The sequence below is a fragment of the Hylobates moloch genome, unplaced genomic scaffold, assembly GCF_009828535.3.
Source record: "Hylobates moloch isolate HMO894 unplaced genomic scaffold, HMol_V3 SCAFFOLD_24, whole genome shotgun sequence".
Taxonomy (NCBI): Eukaryota; Metazoa; Chordata; class Mammalia; order Primates; family Hylobatidae; genus Hylobates; species Hylobates moloch.
In genome coordinates this window covers 12,299,661-12,324,330 of record NW_026652299.1, presented here as the reverse complement: position 1 = coordinate 12,324,330, position 24,670 = coordinate 12,299,661, and positions in this window count along the sequence as shown.

Genomic DNA, 24,670 nt, shown 5'->3' with positions numbered 1-24,670 from the left:
GTAATAAAGGTTTTGGTAAGAGTGACATGAGGAATGTTGAAGGGTACTTGAGTGACATGAAGTGAATGATAACTCTTATAAAGAAATTCTAACCATTGTATCTACCTCAGGAAATGTAATGAAAGCAATAATTATAAATGAAAATATTTTTAAAGATAAATGTATGCTAATTAGGGGATGACATAGTTTGGATGTGGTCCCCTTTAAATTTCACATTGAATTATGATCCCTGGTGTTAGAGATGGGGCCTGATGGAAGGTGCTTGGATTATGGGGGTGGATTTCTCATGCATGTTTAGAGCCATCCTCTTTGTACTATCTTTGCCACAGTGAGTGAGTGAGTTCTCGTGAAATCTGGTTGTTTAAAACTTTATGGTACCTCCTTCCTCTCTCTCTCTTGCTCCTTTTGCCATGTGATATATCTGCTCCTGCTTCACCTTCCACCATGAGTAAAAGCTCCCTGCGGCCTCCCCAGAAGCTGAACAGATGCTGGCACCATGCTTGTACAGCCTATAGAACTGTGAGCCAAAAACCTCTTTTCTTTATGAATTACCTAGTTTCAAGTATTTCTTTATAGCAATGCAGGAATGGGCTAACATAGGGGATATTATTGTTTCGAAGTACCGTGTAATTTTATAAGATGAGTAGTTCGATGAAATTGCCGTAAGAAGGTGGATGACTTTAATTTGGCCTTTAAATAGGTCAAACTTTCTGAGGCAATGGGAGAAGAGAGAAGAGAGATCAGCAGCAAATCAGCATAGTAACAAAGCTACAGCAGCAAGAATTAATTAATGTGCATGAGGAAATGGATCTGAATAAAACAAATGGGCTGTGGAAGAGAGCAGTGAAAAGGCAACTTTTGTAGGGTAGAGGGAGTCAGAGACTTCAGAATTAATACAAGTAAAAGATAAAAGTCATTGTGAGTTTTTCAAGGAGGCCCTTGGGTGGGCCCAAAACAAGGTTCAGGAGTCTGACTAATGTTTGTTTCATCAGGAAAGCATCAAAGGAGATGGTAAGTGTTGTCAAATGTAATGTTTAAAGAAAGATGAATAAGTTTGGAAGGGTAAAACTGACTCTGTTGCACATTTTGGAATTTGGTAATTGAGAAGGTAATAATCAATATATGTAATGTATGTCAATGTTTCTCATGTTACTAGCACTCGTCTAAGTTGTTGTTTTAATGCCTCTTCACAAAAATACTCCTAGGAACAGAAAGACATTGGAGTACGGTTTATTTCAAATTAGTCTGGTGGTATAGTTTGAAGCAGCAGGTCAAAAACATGAAATGCATTAGATTTCTTATGTTTTACTGTAAAAATACATCGGATTTTTTTCTGCAATCTACTAGATATCCTGGCTAACCTTTCAAAATCTGAAAGTCTAAAGCAAGCAAAAATTAACAAAAACATCCTTTTTAAATAAACTTTATACAATAAAGTGTAACATCTTTCTTTACAACTCCACATTTCCAGATACCTCACAGTCTGAAGACTACTGTCAACTTCTGAGATATATTGCTGTTTTTAGCTCTATGTTTGTGCTCCCTCCCCCATCCACTTCCATCAGGCCACCAAGTTATCTCAATTCATCTCCCAGGCATTGCCAAGAGAGAACATTCTACCTCTTCCAGGACTCAAGTCAAAACAATGATACCTGTGGTTAGAATAAATGAAGTAATAGGAATCTGTTATCAGATATTAATTTACATAGAACAGTGATGAAATTTGGAGAGGAAGGAGATGAGTATGTAATAATCCAGACTGTTCACTCCTCCCCCTATAATGCTAATCTATCCTTTTTTTTCACTAAGGTTGTGCAAACCATTCCATATGTTCTTGAGCCAAAATATATAAAGGATCAGCAGTTATTGTTTTCAGCTAGTATTAAATTGGCCTATGTGCTTTTTCAGAATTCTTGTACTTATAGTGCCATTTTTGATATAAGCTGCTATTTCTCTGTCAGCTAAGTCTACTTATTTCTGCAATGCTATTTGAACTCAACATTCATTCCTCCTTTATTGTGGATTATGGGCTGAAAGTGTGTGCACATTTTAGAGGACACTGCTAGATTAACTTCCAAATACTTTACATCAATTTGTAGTTCTTATAATCATGTAGGAGAATGACTATTTCCTATCTGTCATTACACTAGATAACATTGTTTAAAATTCTTTTAACCCTTAGTGGTATAAAATTGTTTCTCAAAATGTTTAATTTACATTTACTTAACTGTTGGCGAGTTTCATGTTTTTATTGGCTGTTTGAAATTCCTTTTTTATAAAATATCCCTTCATAGCCTTTACTATATTTTCTAAGTGATGCTTGCCATTTCCTCATTGATATATAAGGGTACTATGTAACTATAGATAGAGAAGTTTTCTAGTATATGTATTTCAAATATTGTGTCCCTGACTACAGTTTGTAAATTTTGTATACAGTAAATTTTGTCATGTAGGTTATTAGAAATATATCTAGTCATAGTAAATGTCTCCTTGATTTGGGGTTTTGCTCAGGCATGTCTTCCACACCGTGAGAATATTTTGAAGTCACTCATTTTCTTCTGATTAATATCTTTTTTGTTTGTTTGTTTTAGACAGAGTCTTGCTCTGTCACCAGGCTGGAGTGCAGTGGCGTGATCTCGGTTCACTGCAACCTCTGCCTCCCAGGTTTCAAGCAATTCTCCTGCCTCGGCCTCCCAAGTAGCTAGGACTACAGGTGTGCACCACCATGCCCAGCTAATTTTTGTATTTTTAGTAGGGACAAGGTTTCACCATGTTGGCCAGGATGGTCTCAATCTCCTGACTTTGTGATCCACCCACCTCGGCCTCCCGAAGTGCTGAGATTATAGGCGTGAGCCACTGTACTCAGCCGTATCTTTCTAATTCACATATTAAATTCCATTTGGAATTCTTGTTTGAAATTAGGAAGAGGTTTAACTATATACACACACAAAACACACATTGACATATATTTACAAATAAATAATTGTATAAATTCCTTTATCGAAAAACTCATATTTTCCAGGTTGGTTGAGTCATCATTATCATATATTAAATGATCATACATGTATGGTTCTGCTTATATTTATTTCTCTACACCCGGTAGAATATTTAATAATGTTGGAACAGATACCACTGTCTTGTTCTGGCCTTATTAAAAATGTCTTTATACTCGAGAAGCAATATGATGTTTGATATTGATCTTAGATAATTATGTTTCATAATATTCAGAAATTCTTCATTTAGTCCAATTGTATCTTGGTAATTTTATAAAAAATGTGTGCTGTATATTATCAATATTTTTGTGTCTACTATATATTCATAATTTCTTCCCATTATTTGCTAACTTGATGATAAATCTTTGTTTTCTCATACTTATCCATCCTTGAATTGCTAAAATTAAATATGTTTGGTCACATTTTTGCATTTCTAATGGGGCATGGAAACATCTGTTACAAATTTAGATGCTATATTTAACTATGAAAAAATGTTTTTTAATAAAGGACCCATAAAACAAACATGTTTCTCAAATGAGTAGTGAAATATATACACATTTACAATATAAATAAAATGGTTGCAAAATTATCAGAATATTTTGTTTGTTTGTTTTGGGACAGAGTTTTGCTCTTGCTGCCCAAGCTGCAGTGCAATGGCTCTATTTTGGCTCACTGCAAACTCTGCCTCCCAGGTTCAAGCCTCCCAAGTAGTGGGGATTACAGGCGCACACCACCATGCCTGGCTAATTTTTTGTATTTTTAGTAGAAACGGGGTTTCATCATGTTGGCCAGGCTAGTCTGGAACTCCTGACCTGAGACGATCTGCCTGCCTCGGCCTCCCAAAGTTCTGAGATTACACGTGTGAGCCACTGCACCTGGCCAATTCTCAAATTCTCAGAACTTTTTTTTTTTTGAGACACAGTCTCACTTTGTTGCCCAGGCTGGAGTGCAGTGGTGCGATCTTGGCTCACTGCAACCTCTGCCTCCCAAGTTCAAGCAATTCTCTCCCATCAGCCTCCTGAGTAGCTGGGATTACAGGAAGCATGTGCCACCACACCTGGCTGAATTTTGTATTTTTAGTAGAGACGGGGTTTCACCATGTTGGCCAGGCTGATCTCAAACTCCTGACCTCAGGTGATCTACCCACCTTGGCCTCCCACAGTGCTGGGATTACAGGCGTCAGCCACCATGCCTGGCCAATTCTCAGAATTTTATACGCACGTGTGCACACACGCATGTGTGCACATACAGAGACTCACACAGATTCTCTTTAACCATGAAAGTCTAAAGAGCAGTTATGAAAAGAAATAGGTTATGGAATAAATTTTAGCAGAGCATGACTCTTTATAAATAATGTAGTGTGAAATTTTAGAGAAAAATTTAGCTTAAAAAATCCTAGGAATTTAGCTTTGTACTGTCAACGTAAATAATAGAAGGAGGCTCTCTAAAAGAAAATGGGTATCGGAATAGATCACTGCAATGGAATACATATGTCATAGTAAACTGAATATTCAGGGAGGAAAATAAAAACAAAGGTCTTTAAAGAAAAAGAAGGAGGATAACCTAATTATCCAAGATCGATAAGGAGGGTCACACTAGTCAAAGGTTGGACAGGCAGTGGCTGAGAAGATGTCCTTGCAAAAGAGAAAGTATTTTTGTGTAAGATTGGTATGGTCTGTGTGCAAGGTTGTGGGTTTTGCAGTCTTTTATGATAGTTCTTTTGTGATCTTTTTTTTTTTTTAAATCAGTCATTTATGTATGAGAATTCTTCTCTTCGTGATCTTTTTTGGCTCTATTTGACAGGGACTCCCTAACCCCTACCCCGCAACACACACACACACACACACACACACACACACACATACAAGTAACTTCACTTTGATTCTGATAACTTTCACATTTCCTCCTTTTGCTTGAGATCTTTCTTCAAAAGCATCACTAATCAATCATCCCATAGTTACGTTTGGATTGTCCTTGGTGTCAGGATGGACCTGTCCTGAGTTGTTGATCTTATCCCACATTGGAAGGATTGAATGGTGGGTAGGAGTCAGTGTTGAAATGCTTTTAGCCACATTTGAGAAAAATGGGAGGATTGAAAGGAATGACTCACAGACTAATTCTACCGGGAGTCCGTTATTAAGTTCAATTGTATCTGTTCCATAGTTCCATAAAGTGCTGGGCCAGCATTATTCTTTTAGGAGTTGTTGTCGGCAAAAATTTTAAAAGTTACAGATACAGAGTTTTAAAAGGAAAAATGAAAAGAAAAATTAATAGTAATATGACAGTCCTAGTTTTATAATAGTTTTGAGAAATGAACTGAGGCTGAAAGGCAGCCAAATGAATAAATTAAAGGACCTTTAGCTTGCCAAGTGGAAAAGTGGGCACTAAGATGGTTAAGAGTCTCATTATAACACGTCCTGGGAAACATCTTGGGAAAAGCTGTCTAATGGGTGAAAACTTCAACTTATTTTCCAGGTTTGTGGTTTGAATGTCTCTGGTTATGGCATTGGGCGGGTTTGTGAATATTTGTGTGACCTGGACATCAAGCTTGAGAATTGTTTTGAAAAATGCATCTGTTTCAGCTTATAGGGCTTTAGAAACAGAGCAGTTTTCATTTTCATTAATTCTGTGGAAGAAAATTAAATTGGAGGAAACTGGAAGAATTTAGGATTTAGTTTATTCTATTGGTTAAGAAGAACTTGAAAACAATGCATAGGGCTGCAGTCTAATATCAGGTATATAATAGCTTTTCTTTAAAAACATTTCTTCTGTCTACATTAATCACATAGGAATCTCAGATTTAAAAACCTGTTGATACTAGAAAGCCAAACAAAAACAGACTTTAGATTTTATCAGGTTCTGGGCCTTCCAGGAAGTTACAATTTTTATGTTATCACTATAAGGCTAGAAATCCTTGAAGCCAGGACTCAAATACAATATTTTAGTCAAAGCCTTGGTGATATAACCAGTGTTTTCACTTGCATCCTGTTATAATGAGAGGGATGATTTTTATTGGATATATGCAAATAATCATATTGCCATAAAAATACTCGAGTAGTTTCTGAATTATGGAGAAATCAAGTAGGTAAAAAAAGACCGATGCTCTCATCTTTGTTTACAAAAATATATTTTAACAAACTGCTGTAAACTATACTTAGCTTAAGAAAGAAAATTTTCTTAAATATGGAAAACACAACATTTAAGTGAAAAACCAAAGTGTCAAGTAAAAGTCATAAAAACATTATCATCATCAATTATTCAATTATTTCATAGAAAGGCGATTTTGGCTATAGTTGATTACAGATGCTTTTAGAGAAAAATTTAAAAATAACCACAGATTAAAAAAACTTTTAATAGCCATGGTTAAACGCAAATGAAAGTTCACCATTGACAATAAAATTTGGTTATTTCTGTTATATACTACCTTTTATGTAATAACCAGAATCATGACAGTTTGAGAAGCAGATCATCAAATGTTTATAAATTTTATATCATCTTTAGAATATACACATAAATAATGCCTCCATACAATATAACTTTAAAGAAGATTTAACATAATAAAATTATAACTAATAACATATTAGATTTATGAATTTACATAATTTTTGAAACAATTATATTAATATTAACCCATAAATGTAACTGAAAAAATACCTAGACTTATTTATCATTTGACAATGTTTCCCATACAATCTACCAAACAAGGCTTGATAATTTACTATATCTGCAAGATGAGGAATACATTCTTTGAGGCTCTCCAGGACCCCAACTTGAAAAATTCCTAAGTTAATTCTAGGTCATATAAGACTTAATTTTTAATTTTTTGTGATTTAAAAGATACCTTTATTGAGGCACAGTCAATATACAAAGAACAACATTTAACATGTGCAATTTGATGAATTTGGATGTAAACACCTGATACCATCACCAAATTCACAATGATAGACATATCATATCCAACACTTCCTAAAGTTTCCTTGTGTTCCTTTTTTATTTTTGTTTTTCATGGTAAGAACACTTCACATGAGATCCTCTCTCAACAAATTTTTACGTGTACAATACTGTATTATTTTCTATAGAGAATACTTAATACAGCAGGTCTATAGAATTTATTAATTTGGAATTTGATCTTGGGAAGGTCTGCCAAAGATGTCAAAACTGTTTAAAGCACTTGATCATGACAGGATCACAGGTTAGTGTGAAATAATAATTTAAGCAGAGGGATAATTGAAAGCTTCATAAGCATTACAGAAAGTTACGTAGATGTATAAAGTCTTAACCTTTTCAAAGCTCAGTTTTCTTAAATAATCAACAACTTAGAAAAGAGAACACAGGACATTATCTTAATAAAACACAAAAAATTATTATTATTAGGCTTGTTACCAAAAAAGTAAAGGAAAACCTCTTGCACTGTGATTACTTCTCCTTATTGGGAGTCTATTCCATTTAGATAACCTGGAAGTCAACTGATAAAAAAGAGCAGTTGAATTTATCAGACACAGGAAGAGTGTGTCCAAGGTTATGCATGTATACCAGATTCTAGATGAATGTAAACAAGAACACTAATACCTTGATCACGGGAACACGTAACTTTTAGTAACAGCATGGAAAGTATTCTGCTTAAATGAAACAATTCAGACACATCAAGAAAAATCAAGTGTATGGTACCAAGTTGCACTGGAGGAAAATTTTGCTTTCCTAGGCCTTCATGATACACATTTCAGCATTAGGTCATAACAGTAAAATTAGAACAGCAGAAGAAGGTTATAAGACCTGAAAAAAAAGTAAAAGGAGAGAGAGATTATCCCAGGCCTCTTTGGGAAAAAGAACTAAAAGTAATGATGCATGAACTATAAATAATTACTGTTAATTACAGAAAAAAAATTAAAGTTTTGAGGTATGTATCTGAGAAGCTTCAAGAAGAAATCTCTGCTGCAAGAAATGAGATTACTATGCTGAATAAAAAAGGATAGCATTTCTTCTTGGAAACTAGAAAAAATAATTAAAATTAAGTAGGAGGTACATGGCAGAAGTAGAATCTACCTTCAGTTGAAAAGATGGCTATTAAACATACTTTTAAAATAGAAATCAATACCTGTTCCAGTTTTGCTAAGAGTGGATTAATACTTCAAGAAAACCCTGTTGTAATATAGGGGACCAAATTTTCAGTTTTGTCTTAGTGTATTTTTAATATCAAAGCTCAAACTTTTGAATGGCATATAAATAATTTTCTTCTAGTTACAGCCAAGTTGATCACATGCAAAATTACTTTGATAAACAAAGGAATGACAATGTGAAATTAGTCTTACTTACCAATCAACAAAGATTCTGTTTTAGGCTGGGTTTATGGTCTTAAAACCTTTGTGTCAAACCCTAACCCCTTAAAATATCTAGCAAAGACAAATAGAAAACTATATGATCCATAAACCCAGGAAAAATTATGCCATTTTGAATATATTTCTATTTGTATTTTTCCAACAAGTTTAAGATCAAATTATTTATTAAAGATTAACTCAAATTGGGTGAAGTAAAAGGCATTTGAGTTAATTACTACATATTTCACATGAGTGCTTATTTATTTAAGCCAAACTGGAAAGAATCCTATCCAGAAATCCTTAGGGATTTCTGGCTAACAATGCCAGATTTTATCATTTAAACACAATATAACATAATGCATGTGCATAACTGTAAACACCTTTACACGCATACACATACACACACAGAGATCTTATAGCTTTCATTTAGAATTTTAGTCACAAGGCAATAAACGTAGCAATACAAATTAACTTGTTTACAAAAGGTAGTTTTATCCGAATACTTCTGACAAAATAGGATCAGTTCATGTGAACAAAATTTCTTTGCCCCAATAGGTAACCTAATGAAGACGGTGGATTGCAATTTTGGATAAAGCAGTTTTCATAGCATTTTAAGTTTAAAATGTTTTTTAGTCAGTTTCAAATAAGTTGAGGTTAAATCTTTAAAGTTTACATTTTAGCTAAAACCAGTTGAATTGTGGAAGAGAAACAAAATCCTCAAATAATCTTAATTTTTCAGGAAAAAATCTATCTTTTGTTTGCTATTTGGTTTGCTTAACTAGTCAAAATGAGCAAGGAAGCATTTTTGCAGTTTGTTTTCTTTTTTCTTTCTTTTTTGCCCTTGCATGGCACAACAATTAATTTCTATGCCTGACTGAAATAATGTATATTATTACTCTGATATCAAGATTTTGACCTATTTGACCTGAAAGCCTAACTTTTATAAACATTTATCTAGTTCTTTTGTCATTGACTATCAAGCCTTCAATTAACTGTCCTATCACCCTAGCAAGTATTAGTCAGGTAAGCCTAAATTTACATTTCCAAAATGTGTTTGGGTTGTTGATTAACATGGAGCTCTTGTAATTTGTAAAACCACTAATTTAAAAGCCCTTTAGTATTTTATTTTTAATATTGGTTGGAATATCATAAGCAGTGAGTTTTATTTCAACATCAGTAGACCTGTCAGGAGATTCAAATGGCAGAAAAACAAACAAACAAAACGGTTATAAAGAACATAGAAGACTCTACATGTTGCATTTGATACTTGTTTTGCAAGTTTTGTAACAGAATTTCAATAGTGACCATTTTAACTCTGAACTTTCCTTGATGTAATTTGCCCATAAATTAAAAATGAACACAAGAATGAACTACATTGTGTAGCTGGCTAGAGTCACATAAAACTTTGGCATTCCGGGCGCGGTGGCTCACGCTTGTAATCCCAGCACTTTGGGAGGCCGAGGCGGGCGGATCACGAGGTCGGGAGATCGAGACCACGGTGAAACCCCGTCTCTACTAAAAATACAAAAAATTAGCCGGGCGTTGTGGCGGGCGCCTGTAGTCCCAGCTACTCGGAGAGGCTGAGGCAGGAGAATGGCGTGAACCCGGGAGGCAGAGCTTGCAGTGAGCCGAGATTGCGCCACTGCACTCCAGCCTGGGCGATAAAAAAAGACCACGCCTCTAATAAAAAAAAAAAAAAAAAAAAAAAAAAAACTCCAGGAACTGGCTAGATTTAAAAATTACAACAGAACACTAATATTTTGGTTTGCACTAATTTACTTACAACATGATAGAGGCTATTTATCCCCTCAAGATTTTCTTATATTTGTATTACTAATAAAGTATTTCTGTTTCTCTCTCTCAATATACAAGTGAGTTAAAATGAGACTATATACAGATACCTAATCCATACTGTGAATTGCTCATACTATTAAAATATACAAATGCATCAATTAATAAAATGTTATGTGAGGACAGTTTTTAAGTCATGCCTTACAAAGGCATTTAGATTTATTAGAATTGCCTGAATATGGGAATGGTAAAATGTAGCTCATGAGATTTCTGCTTAATATGAGAAAGATCTTTATAAAATTACAATTGTCCAACAATGGCATTCCATAATGTTTGAGAATCCCATTATATTTCCTATTAATTTTCTGAAAGAAGTGAAAAATTTTATAAATCCTGTCAGAGTGTCAGAAATTTGGACCTGTATTTTAGATGGTGGTGACTGACTGGTCACTTTGCATTAGCCACCGTGTGCACATTGTTTAGAGAGTTTATTTCTGCTCTCAGAGGATTTTTAGAAACAAGCAAAGGAAAAGAATCAAATAATTTATGAATGCATGTAACTAAATTAAAATAAAATAACAGAGTGTTCACAAAAAATTTAACCCAAGCGTACAGATCAAACAAAATATTAAATTAGGCATGCAGAGTAAACCAAAAGTAACCTTACCAGAAAAGTCATGCCTCACAGGCAGAACAAATTCTGTAAAAACCAGACTGCTCCAACCAGAAGGATACTTGTTTTCATACCTGAAAGAACTTGCCAGAAAATACAAAAAGTATTTTATCATCCCAAGAGGGGTGTAAAGATTTTTATTAAGCCAGACTTATAACCAAACCAAATCTCAAATAAACTGAAAACCTTCTAGCAAAAGAGGGAGGCTCAGTCTGAGAGAAGACTCACCTGGGGAGAAAAGGTGAGTTGTGGAAACAAAGAGCTCAAAAGTTTCAAATGAGTACGTCACACAAATTTCAAGAATCAACAATTTTTTTTAGTGATTTTTCTTAAGATCCCGTTTTTGACACTATTTTTGTCAACCTAAATAACAAATAAAGAGAGATTATCTAAAAGCAAATGATATTTAAGAATAGGACATTGCAATGAAAATATGTGTGTCATAGTAACATACGAGTGTATTCAGGGAGGTAAAGGAAGACAAAGTTTTTTAAAGGAAGAATGAGGTGGATTACATTACTGTCTTGAGATAATTATCCTTGACTACAAGTATCAATGACAAGGGTTACATCATTCTAAGTTTGGACAGGCAGTTGCTGGGCAGATGTCCTTTCAGAAGTGCTTTTTGTGTAAGGCTGTGATGACCTGTGTGCAGTGTTGTAATTTTTGCAGTGTTTTGTGACAGTATTTGTTGTCAGGCATTTATGCATGAGAATTCGCCCTTCATGGCCTTATCCAGCTCTATTTGTCAGGGTTTTTTTGCGAGGGGCTTTAACACGAATGACTCCATTTTGATGCTGACAATTTTCACAGTGCTTCTGCTATTGAAAAAAATACAAAAAATTCCAAGCCACATTTCTTTTCTATTATGTTATAGTTAAAAGCTCTATTCACTTCAGTGCTCTTTTGAAAGAGATATAACTTCCTGACTTTTCTTCCACCACTTCTTCTCATTCTCTTGCTTCTTTAAAAAATCCTCTTGGCTTTTGTAATCTGATTCTGTTAAGTGTGGGCCAAGGCAATAATGAGATGGAATCCAACAGTAAGCTGTGAATAGAGGCAATTTCAAAGACAGTAAAATGGGTTTCAAGTCCTGTCTTGGGGTCATGATGCCAGGTACTCTCAGGGCAGAAGGGTGACTCTACATAATCAGAAGTTGAGCCATGACATAGGACCCATCCACGGGCAATGCTGGCTCAACGGCATGATGACTGAAGCATCTCTTGAGAGTCACCTAGTGTTGCTGGTGAAGCATTCAGGATGAGTTGACTCAGTTGTTTGTCCCCTCAGATCAATTTGATTCTTCGTATATGCTTTGAAAACCTGAACACTGAAGTATACCAGACATGATCAGGCTTGTGTATTCAGTTTCAATTCTCTCTCTTGGAATCCAGTCTTATCATATACAATTTTACCTCAAGAAGAAAGAAACATTCTCAGAGTTCAGCCATTTTGCAAAGGGAACTATTTTGCTGTTCTTCAAACAACTGCCACACTGGAATTAAAGTGTTGAAATCTTCTCATCGTCTTCTAGGAAGAAACCATTACCAAGATACCCGTCCCTCGTGTTTCACTGCGCAGTCTTGGAACTGCTCCAGATTCTGAAAATCTTACATATAGTCAAAATAAATATAATAATATAATTTTACTTAAAACGTATCTCTTTTTTTCTTGTTTAAAAAGTATATAGTTGGCCCTCTGTATCCATGGGTTTTACATCTGTGGACTCAACCAAGCATGAATCAAAAATTTTAAAAACAACAGCAACAATACAACTGAAAATACAAATAAAAATACAGTATAAATACTATTTTCATTGTATTAGTTATTATAAGTATCTACAGATGATTTAAAGTACACAGGAGGATGTGCATTGATTATATGCAAATACTGCATTATTTTATATAAGAAACTTGAGCATCTTAAATTTTGGTTTCTGAAGGGTTACTTAGAACCAATCCTTTATGGATACAAAGAAACTACCCTATAGCAAGAAACCTATTAGGTATCAGAAAGGTATGGAAGGCAAATTGAAGTAATAACATTTCTGTATTCCTCTGAAACATTGACCATATTCATAAGTGAGACTAAGTGTGTTCTCTTTTCTCTGTTCTCTTCCTTTTCTTTGTCTTCCCTCTTCCTCTTCTCCCTTTCTCTCTTCTCTTGTTGTTGGTATTTTAAAAATTTTCTTTTTTGTGTGCTGCTAGACATTTTAGTTTTAAGAGCACATAGCGTAGATATCAGAAATATAAGTTCTGCAGTGAAGGTGCATATATTTACTTCTAACTCTCCCCATATAAGTATTCTGAGCAAGACACGTATCCTTCTTAAATTTCAGACTTCCTATCTCTAATATGGGCATGAAAATGCTGTTTATATTAAAAGTTACTTTATGAAAATTAAAACCATTTAAATAGAATATATATCAAGCACTCTATAGATATTAAGTAATGTATTATTTTATAATTGGCATAGTTAATAAAGTTATAGTAAATTATTATTTTAACTAACATTAATATTTATTAAATAAATCAGGAAATGTTTTTTGTCTTTTGTGTTCTTGAATAGGTAACATAGAGAAAAAAAGAAGAACTTGTCTGTGAAACACTGACTCCTAATACAGTGCTTAATCTTTGATGATATTTTCTATGTGTTTTACGGCTGTCAGTTTAGCTTCTTGAGTGAATTAAGATCAAATGTATTTTAACATTTAACTAAGTTTCCAAATTTATCATGAAATTTTATTGAATATACTTTTTCTGATTACTTAACCTCATTTATTTTCTTTTACTCAATGTTATTGTATATTCGTAGTGTTTCTTTAGACAAATTGGTTAGCTGTGTCTGTTTTACTAATCCTTTATAAGCATTATAATTTTTTATTAATTTTGATATTTATAATTTTCTGTTTTCTTAACTTTGCTTTTATTTTAATTAATTACTTTTTTTGAGATGGGATCTAACTCTATCGCCCAGGCTGAAGTGCAGTGGTGCAATCACAGCTCACTGCAGCCTCAACCTCCCTGGGCTCAGTTTATCCTCCCACCTGAGCCTCCTGAGTAGCTGGGACTACAGGCATGCACCACCATGCCTGGATAATGTTTTTGTATTTTTTGTAGAGACAGGGTTTTGCCATGTTGCACAGTCTGGTCTTGAATTCCTGAGCTCAAGTGATCTGCCCATCTTGGCCTCCCAGCGTACTGGGATTACAGGTGTGAGTCATTGTGCACGGCCTATTTTTATTTTTTAATTTTATATATTTTCTTTGATTTTATGTATGTGTCTTTTATTAAATGAAGTAATCTGAATATATCTTTTTTTAACTTAAAAACATAAAAACTCTAAGACTACTTTTCTATTGAGTACAATGATTTATATTGATTCTCAGTGATTGATCTTTTTCAATATATGGTTCTTGAACAACCTGGATGTTTTTCAGAAGTGAGATGCCTGGGACTCAGTCAAAAATGACTACATCAAAATTTTAGAAAGCAAACAACATACAGTTGCATTAAAATATATAATTGTTAACTATAGTAGTTTCTCTATTTTTAGTTTAATAATTTCCATTAGTTTCTTGATTACATTGCAGTTTAGTTATTTTAAATCTAATATTAATTTTAACAAATATTTTAAGCATTTCAAATATGGTTAAACTTTTATTTTTATGTGTTTTGTTGTAATTTATCTATTCATTGTTGATTTTGTCTGTTTATCACTTTTGGTCAGAGAAAAAGCACCTTTACTATTTAGAATTTATTTACGTTCTCCTTATGTTCAAACATAAAATTATTTTACAAAATGTCTTACAAACAAAAATTGTAGCCTCTGTTAATTATAGCATTAACATTGTTTTCATACTAATCCATATTTTATATTCTTCATTGCTCAAATTCCAGAGAAGTAAATTAAAATTCCTCACTATAATTGCGCTTTCTCAAAGTTTCCTTGTATTTCTAAGAATTTTGTCTTATGCATTGCACTGCTCGTATATTATATAAATATATTTCATCCTTGATTGTTTGTTGCTTTCATAATTACTACTTTTTCTTTTGCCAATCTAATATATTTGGCCTAAATTTCTATTTTAATTTATGTGTGTTTGCTTGAAATATTGGCACATCCTTGCTCATACTGTTAATTAAATTTTTTTGGCCCCTTTGGCTTTTAAAAGGGGGTACTAACCCATTCATAATTATTGTGATAAATGATATATTTGGTCTTATTCTTAACATCTCTTATACATTTATTTTTCCTGGTATTTGTAGTTCATGATTTCAAAACTTATTGGGCTTGATCAATTTTTCTTTGAATTAAACCAAGAAAATTTGTATTTGTACAGCTTATCAGTTTAACTTAAGGAATCACTAAATATTGAAATTTAAAAAATTTCTGTTTTTATGTTGAAGTTCTTCAGGGTGAAAGCACCCTTCCTAGTAGATCTTCCAAAGTTGAGCCTGAATCATGATTTGAAAATATCAAGTCATCGAACCTTGCTCCTAGTGTAAATAAATGTAGGACAGCAGATGGCTATATAGCTCTTCATAAGATATATTTTCTGAAATAATGCTAATACATGGCATTGTAGAATTTTATACACTGGTTGTTTTTTGCTTAAATAAATGCTTTGAAAATATTATAACCTGTTAATATTTAAGTACAGTCAAATCACCACAAAGATTTCTTTTCCTTTTATTAAGTCTATCTGCAGGTGTTTTTATTCAATCAAAAACTACTATATGCTAATGTTTTCTATTTACAGAATGACTGGCTGTTGGAATTCAAGTAGCTCACAATTCTGTGTAAATGCCATATAAATTCACAATATATCATAATCAAGTTTATACTAGAAATGCGTACTATAGAAACACTAATGAGGAAGGTTTCACAGATATGACATTGACATGGGATATGAAAATGAGACATTGAGGAATAATATTTTAGTTAGAGGGATTAGTGTAGACAAAGTCATAGATGTATGAATGTTTGTTGAACACTAACTGTGATGTGGTTACAGTAAAATCCAAAACATAAGATGTGAGATGAATCTAGACTGGGCCATTTCTGAATGGCATGCCAAGTTGTTGACTTTTAGAATGCAAACAAGAAGGAATTAACAGTAAGTCATTGCAAATGGTGAAACATGATATAACTAGATGGATTTTGAGAAAGGGAATACTAACAATGTTGCAGAAGATAAATAGAATGAGGAGGAGATGGAAGATGAGAGATGGTAAGAAAATGTTTTAGATATGAGAGGCATTTTTTAAAGTTAGAATTTATGTGATGTGCTTGCTGTTTGGATATTAGAGATGAAGGGGAGGCAGGAATTCAAATAAATATTATCTACTTAAAGATTATTACTTAGTACTTATAACAACTTTAAGACTTATAACAACTTTAAGAAATAGATATCATTATCCTCATTTTAAAAATGCTTAGTTCTTAATTTTTGTGGGTACATAGTAGGTATGTATATTTATGAGTTACATGGGATGTTTTGTTACAGACATGCCATGCTTAAGAATCGTATCATGGAAAATTGGGTAATCATCCCCTGAAACAAGAGAGAGAAGATCCTGAAGTTTAGAGAAAAAAGAATAAAAAGAAACGAACAAAGCCTCCAAGAAATATGGGACTATGTGAAAAGACCAAATCTATGCCTGATTGGTGTACCTGAAAGTGACGGGGAGAATGGAACCAAGTCGGAAAACACTCTGCAGGATATTATCCAATCTAGCAAGGCAGGCCAACATTCAAATTCAGGAAATACAGAGAACGCCACAAAGATACTCCTCGAGAAGAGCAACTCCAAGACACGTAATTGTCAGATTCACCAAGGTTGAAATGAAGGAAAAAACGTTAAGGGCAGCCAGAGAGAAAGGTCGGGTTACCCACAAAGGGAAGCCCATCAGACTAACAGCAGATCTCTCGGCAGAAACTCTACAAGCCAGAAGAGAGTGGGGGCCGATATTCAACATTCTTAAAGAAAAGAATTTTCAACCCAGAATTTCATATCCAGCCAAACTAAGCTTTATAAGTGAAGGAGAAATAAAATCCTTTACAGACAAGCAAATGCTGAGAGATTTTGTCACCACCAGGCCTGCCCTAAAAGAGCTCCTGAAGGAAGCACTAAACATGGAAAGGAACAACCGGTACCAGCCACTGCAAAAACATGCCAAATTGTAAAGACCATTGTGGCTAGGAAGAAACTGCATCAACTAACAAGCAAAATAACCAGCTAACATCATAATGACAGGATCAAATTCACACATAACAATATTAACCTTAAATGTAAATGGGCTAAGATCCTGAATCTAAAAGAGTTTAGATCATTTGTTCGGGTACTTGTTGCTTACAGATACTGAAGTTCCAAGAAAACCCCAGTTTATCTGATTGCTGAACTGACATCAAAACCTTACCTCCACAGAGGTAGCTTGGGGTACTGAGTATATGGTAATTCCTCAACCAATCTGGGGAACAAAGGAGAGAAACACGTTTGATGGTGTTGGGAGAAGGCAGATATATATATATATATTCTTGCAGATAATTTTCAATCTCTAATTCTCACTCAACATAATTCTTAAGAACTATTTTTGTGCTATTTTTGAAAGCAGGTAAAATGCTCAATTGACCTCCCTCATTATAGAGTTGATGCAGTAGAAAGTGGGAGGGTATAAACATCTTAAGCCGATTTAAATTTTCTGCAGTAAAACTGTTCCTAATACATGAGTTAGCCTTTTCATAGCTACATCGTTTCTACTCATCCTTTGACAAGACTTTGTTTACCAAAAATGGGGAATTTTTATGTCTTACATCACAACCACTTTGATCAAATATGCAATATTTTAAAAAACTGGAAAAATCTTAAGTTGTGTTAAAATAAAAAGTTTTAAAATTTTCTCATATCAAAATTTAGCTCTAATAACATATCAGAAGTTATAATTATGCACACATTGCTTTGAGATATATTGCTATGAAGAAAAATTATTTTAGCATTTAGCTTGAAGCTGATAATTCATTTTTAAGGATCTATAATTTATGACATAAAAGGGTTTAATATTTATAATAATCACAAGTAATAATGAGGCTTATCTCCCTTCTAAACTTTCTTCGCCAGGATTGAAAACATTTTATTTAAAAGGCATTTTGCTATAAAAGAAAGTACACTTTTGGAGTGTTTGCCAGTGTAATTAATGTCATCACACTTAAATGCATCAAGAAGCTCAAATTGATAGAGCTTGTACTATGAAAAATGGAACATTTTTTATTATCAGCTACTTTCTTTGGTGAAAAAAATCAAGAGTTATGAGTTACATGTTTTCACATAAATGTATTTATCAAAAGGCATGGCATAATTTGATATGGATCTTTTGCCTCTTAATGCAAGGAATTAAGAAGGTAAAACAATGACACCAAAGATGTGGGATGGACATTTTCTTTGATTAATGTGTCAGCCTGGAGAATTCCATAACAACTGTAAGTATCTGGTTAGAAAAAGGTGATCTTATTTTTTAAAGTGTTTATGTTATAATTTTTTAGAAAAGGAAAACTGTATTTTCACAATATTTCAGCACATTTTAAATCATCTGCAACTCTACCAACCTAGCACAATTAAAGTTCTTATATCTTCTCTATTTTGTTCATTTGCCTATAAAATTTTATATCATTATAATCATAGCATATGTACCATTTGGCAATTTAACATTTTCTATTATGTTATATAAATTTACACAATTCTACACATTCTTCATATATTTTAAATTGTATTTTAATACACAATAAGAGTAGCAACATTTTTCAAAGAGAGAAAAAAGAGCTAAGTTATCAGCAAAGTTATGGAATTTTCTATTGGTTAGAATTAGTTTTACTCAATGAAACATCTTAAACCGAATTGTTGTAGTAGCTTTATGGTTATAACTAATTTTACTGGTTTGCCAGAGAGCAATGACTGACATTGGAACTTCACCCTGGTGAGAATGACTTTGACCTTCATATCACTTTCACTTCTTATTCCCATGAAACCTTAGAAATCTTAGCCTAAAGTCAGTTTATTCCCCCCAATCATTTTCAACATGTGTCCTTTCCAAACACAAGTAATATAAGGTAGTCTTCAGCATGTTTTTGTGCTTGTCTAAGAGAATGTATATGAATTATTCTCAGAAACTTCATGATGAATTACTAGAGGAATAGATTTCATCCATAAATATATGTGAAATCATAAAAATTTAATACGTCTGTAGACACATATGCAAGCACACATCCCTTGCTCCCCCCTTCCACCATCACACATCTTTCATCTTCCTTTTTCTTTTCGTGACTGACTCTTATTTGTTCTATTCTGTCATCTTAAAATGGCTAAATTGATTGGAAAAGTCCAGGATGTTATAGTTCATTGATCTTTTGAGCACACCTGAGTGTCCTAATGTAGAGTTTGGGAAACAGTAACAGTGGCCCAGATTAAAATATGCAGATGGAAATTTCTCATTAAATCTCCTCATTTAAATTCATTGTTTAATTTAATATCATTTTATATTCATTAAGATTTACATAATAAATTAGACCCAGGTGACCAACTTAACATCATTTCTAGTACTATAACAATGAGCCCCCCAAACCCACAATGCCATCAAATGTCTTCCAAAACCCCTCAGTTCTCTCATCTCATGTCATTTCTAAAACAGATGCTCACACACAGGGGATAGTAATATTTATTATTCATTCTAGACAGGTTAACAGAGCATCTTCAAAATACTTAGCATTTTTCTAAGCAGCATGGGAAATGCAAAGAAGATGAAGTTCTTGACCTTAAGAGACACAGAATTTAGTTGAGGAAGCAAGACATATTGACAAGAACACTCTCATAACCAAACAGGGCATCAAACTAAGGTGCCAGGTCTAAGAAAAGAAAGCAAACATTTTAGAGAGTCACAAAATAATTAATTGAGTTCCATGCATGCGAATGAGAGAAGGATCTAAGATATGGCTTAACCCTTTAATATTTAACACTCTGTAATGTGCAATACAGAGATGCCTTGTATCTCTCAGTTATTTGTTAATTCTGTAAATACTTCTGACTCATCTGTGGTTGGCTAAGTGTGAGGATCTACCATAATCTTGAAATGTCTACTGTTCTATCAGTTTTTTTAATCTGCTTCCACTGCAGGCTCTCAAATTCACTTTTAGAATAGTGGAAAGATCATCTGACTCTTTCTGATTTTCAGACAGTGATCTTATTATCATAGCATCCTGCAGTTTGTGTCTCATGTCTCCTGTTCCAGCTGCTTGCCTACATGCTGGCTTTCTCGCTTTGCCCTACCTTTCCATCTTCATAAGTTTCTGGACCTTTTTTTGACGGGTTTTTGACCTACATCTTTGATCTCAAGTGACCAAGGTTTCGCTCTGCTCACTCTCTTCTCTCTGCTTGGTTTGCTGTATGGCTTTTCCTCAGAACTCTAATCTATTATGTTCACTGATTCAACTAACTCCCAGGTTTCTATGTCTTCTCTTGCTGTGTCATGTATCTTTTCCCATGTATCTGTATGGCAAACTCTAGATACTGTGGTTTCCATTGAATCTCAGCTCCATCCCCTCAACTCATGAATTCCGGTGGGCTCTGTCTGGGATCTCCTTCCTCCCCTGCAGCCTAGACTCTTTCCATGCAGAAAGCTGCAGCAATAATAAGCCGATTGCTATATGGAAGGGGGTGGTACTTTCATTTAGTAGCTTGAAGCCAGAAATATTGCTAAAAATTTAATAATATACAGGACAGTCCCCCACAACCACAAAGCATCCAGCCTCAAATGCCAATAGTGCTGAAACTGAGAAATTCTAGCCTAGGCATAAACAACAACCAGTGTTTTGGAGCAGAATTATGCTCACTTTTTCTCTTTCCGTATATTTTAGTCCTAGAGTCCTATTTATCTCTTTCTCTATATTTTAGTCTGATTCAGTCCTTTCTGTATAATTTAGCCCTGTGTGTTTGGTTTCAATTCAATTTCTGCATATTAACTGGCATATTCAAAGCAAGAGTACTATTTTTGCCACTAATGAGTAAAGACCACAATAAAATCTGAAAGCGAAAATGTAACAAGTGAAAAAAAAATCAGTAAGATACAAAGATACAGAAAGACTACTAAACTTTCTGTTATCCCCAAATAATAAACTCCATTGAAATTTGTTAAGGATTGAGATTTACCTTAATTATTACATTTTAACACTCTATAATTACTTTATAAAACCTACCACAGGTTATTATTCTAATTATGTAAGTAACAGAGAAGCTAAGTGACGCCTGAGGTGGTATGGGTGATAAGTAGAAGAGTTATTGTTTTAACTTGGTTCTTTCTGACTCCTAAGCCTTCATCCATCACTTCTTACGCTGCATGAAACAATAGAGATAGGCTAATGTGAAACTTCAAGCTGTTGAGTGAAAAGATTTCATTTTACTGTGTCACAACCAAGATTTTTGTTGGTCGTAGGGGGAACTCTGTTCTCATCTTGGGAGAAACAGGACAATATAAACTGTCCACCTGGAAAATTAACAGAATGTTTATCTCAAGGTATTATGTATTTTTAGTAGAACATCTAAGAGGAAATAAGCCCCAGGAAGACAGCCTTTTAAAAGGAGGAGAAATTACTTGACTTTTTGAGAGTCAGAAGAATTGTGTGGCCCAGGGATCCCTATATATAACATCCTTATATATAACATTCCTATATATAACATAACATCCCTATATATGACATCCCTGTATATAACATTACCGGGGGAAATTTTTGTTCTTCAGTTTAAAGCCTTCTAATGCAGAACAGATGATACTCTTGGGAGAAGCTGAGTTCTTGGTATTCTAAATGCATGATTATTTTAAAAATAAGGTTACCAAGCTGAAATTAACACAATAAAAATCATACATCTGCATTGGAGTGTAATATTAGTCTACATTTTTTTCTTATGATATAGCATTGGTTTGGAGCAACAGAGTTTGGATATAGTCTATAAGTATCTTGGCTTCTCATTGCATCTTCATGGTTCTCAGGTCCCCTACATATATCTTCACACTGACTCCTTCTTGACATCATCTGTACCATACAAAGCATCCTGGGTTGTTCTCAAAAGCTTTACAACCAATCCCCAACAGGTGTTAGGCATTACTCATGCCTTTAGGCAAAGTCTAATCTTATATGAGACCTTGTAATTAACAGACTAGTGGGGACATCTTTTCTTCTTCCTCAAATATACTCTACAAACCCTGCTTACTTTATGAATTAATGTGAAGAGTTTTGTAGGGCTGCCATTATGGGTATTTCTGTCTCGAATTTCAATACCCTCTGTATGTCTCTTCTGCTGGCTGTGTGCTCCCTGGGGTACTGGAACAAAGAAAATCGTTTTATTCTGCTATTTTTTTTTGATGGAAGATATTTCTATATTGGAGTTAAAATGCTCTCAGATACAGTAAACTGTTGTTTGGCAATTTCACATGGGCTGTACAGTAAGCAATCATGGCTGAGCCAAATATTAACCTGTGTCACTTTGGTTAAAAGGTATAACACTTTAAGGAATACCAAAGCTGAACAAAGAAAGCAGATGAAAACAAGGACAAGTAAGTGTCCTGCCAAAATGATATAGTTTATACAACTGTTGTAATTCACATAAACATTGGCTAAAATCCAGGTGGTTTTCCTCTGGAAACAGTGATGGGTAGTGCTCTCTTACAAAATTCTGTCATGTTTATAGAAAGGTGAAATTCCATTCATGTGACAAACAGCAAAGGTACACAGTAAGTAGGCCTTTAAACACAGTCTGAAATTTTATGTGAAGATACAGTAGTTTCATCTATTTGCCTGGCAGAGAGGGGAAGTGGTAGAAAGGAAGTAGATTAGACATATATAAGCATTTTAATGCATTTTGATCACCAGCCTTAAAATGTAACTCATAAATAAGATCACTAATGTGTTCTATTATTTATTTTATTTCTATTTCCTTCCTTTTCTTCTCTGATTTCTATTCTATTCTATTCTATTCTATTCTATTCTATTCTATTCTATTCTATTCTATTCTATTCTATTCTATTCTATTCTATTCTATTCTATTCTATTCTATTCTTTATATTCCACTCCATTTTGATTTATTCTACTCTATTTCCTGTTCTAAAAAGATGATAAAATAATTAAACAACTAAATTGGTGTTTTGATTCAAAAATGTATTACAGCCAAATGATAAAGATTGATTTGTACACTTCAGTTATTTTTAAGCAACAGTTAAAAGTCAATATTCTTTTGTGTTGCTAGTACCCATTTTTAAACAGCATTAGTGAGATATAATTCACATACCACAAATTCACCTGTTGAAAGTACATAGTTCAATGGTTTTCAGCATATCCTCTGAGTTGAGCAATCATCACAAAAATCTAATTTTATAACATTTTTATTACCCCCTAAAGAAATCTTGTACCCATTAGCAGTCACTCTTCACCCAGTCCCCTCCTTCCTGCCTGGCTTGAATAACCACTAATTGAGTTTTTTTCTGTATCTTTTTTTTTTCTAGGCATTACATGTAAATGAAATTACACAATGTGTAGTCTTCTGTGACTGGTTTAACACAGTATAACATTTTTAAGGCTTAAGAATGTCATAGCATGTATAAGAATTTTCATCTTTTTTCTGATGTTCTTTTTTAACAAAATTTTATAGATACATAGTATTTTACATATTTATGGGTTACATGTGATATTTTGTTACGTGGATAGACTATGTAATGATCAAGTCAGGATATTTGAGGTATCCATCATTCTGAGTGCTTATCATTTCTACATGTTGGAACAATTTAAGTTCTCTCCTCTACCTATTTTGAAATATACAATACGTTGTAACTAACTATACTTAAACTTTTTATCTAGCTCTATGTTGGTACCCGTTAACGTACCTCTTTTTATCCCTCTTTGCATTCAGCTCACCTTCCCAGGCTCTAGTATCTATTATTCTATTCTACCTATATGAGACCTACTTTTTTAGCTCCCACATATGAGTGAGAACATGATATTTGTCTTTCTGTGTATGGGATATTTCAATTAACATAGTGACCTCCGGTTTCACTATGTTGCTGCAAATAACATGATTTCATTCATTTTATGGCCAAATAGTATTCCCTTGTATATACATACCACATTTTCTTTACTCATTCATCTGTTGATGGATACTATTAGGTTGATTCCATATGTTTGCTAGTTTAGATAGTGCTGTAATAAACATGAGGGGGAAGTATCCCTTTGATATACTGATTTCCGTTGGGTAGACAGCCAGTAGTGGGATTGCTGGATGGTATTGTACTTCTATTTTCAATGTTTTGAAAAACCTCCGACCGGGCACAGTGGCTCATGCCTGTAATCCCAGCACTTTGGGAGGCCAAGGCGGGCAGATCATGAGTTCAGGAGATCGAGACCATCCTAGCTAACACAGTGAAACCCCTTATCTACTAAAACTACAAAAATTAGCTGGGCATGGTGGTGGGCGCCTGTAGTCCCAGCTACTTGGGAGGCTGAGGCAGGAGAATGGCGTGAACCTGGGAGGCGGAGCTTGCAGTGAGCCAAGATGGCGTCACTGCACTCCAGCCTGGGTGACAGCGCAAGACTCCATCTCAAAAAAAAAAAAAAAAAACCTCCATACTGTTTTCTATAGTGGTTGTACTAATTTACATTCTCACCAACAGTATATAAGAGTTTCCTTTTTATCCACATCCTTGCCAGCATCTGTTATTATTATGTTTTGTCTTTTTAATAAGAGCTATTTTAACTGGAGCAATATGATATCTCATTGTAGTTTTTATTTTTGCTTTTCTGATAATTAGTGATATTGAGCATTTTTTTCATCAACCTGTTGGTCATTTGCATATTTAGTTTTG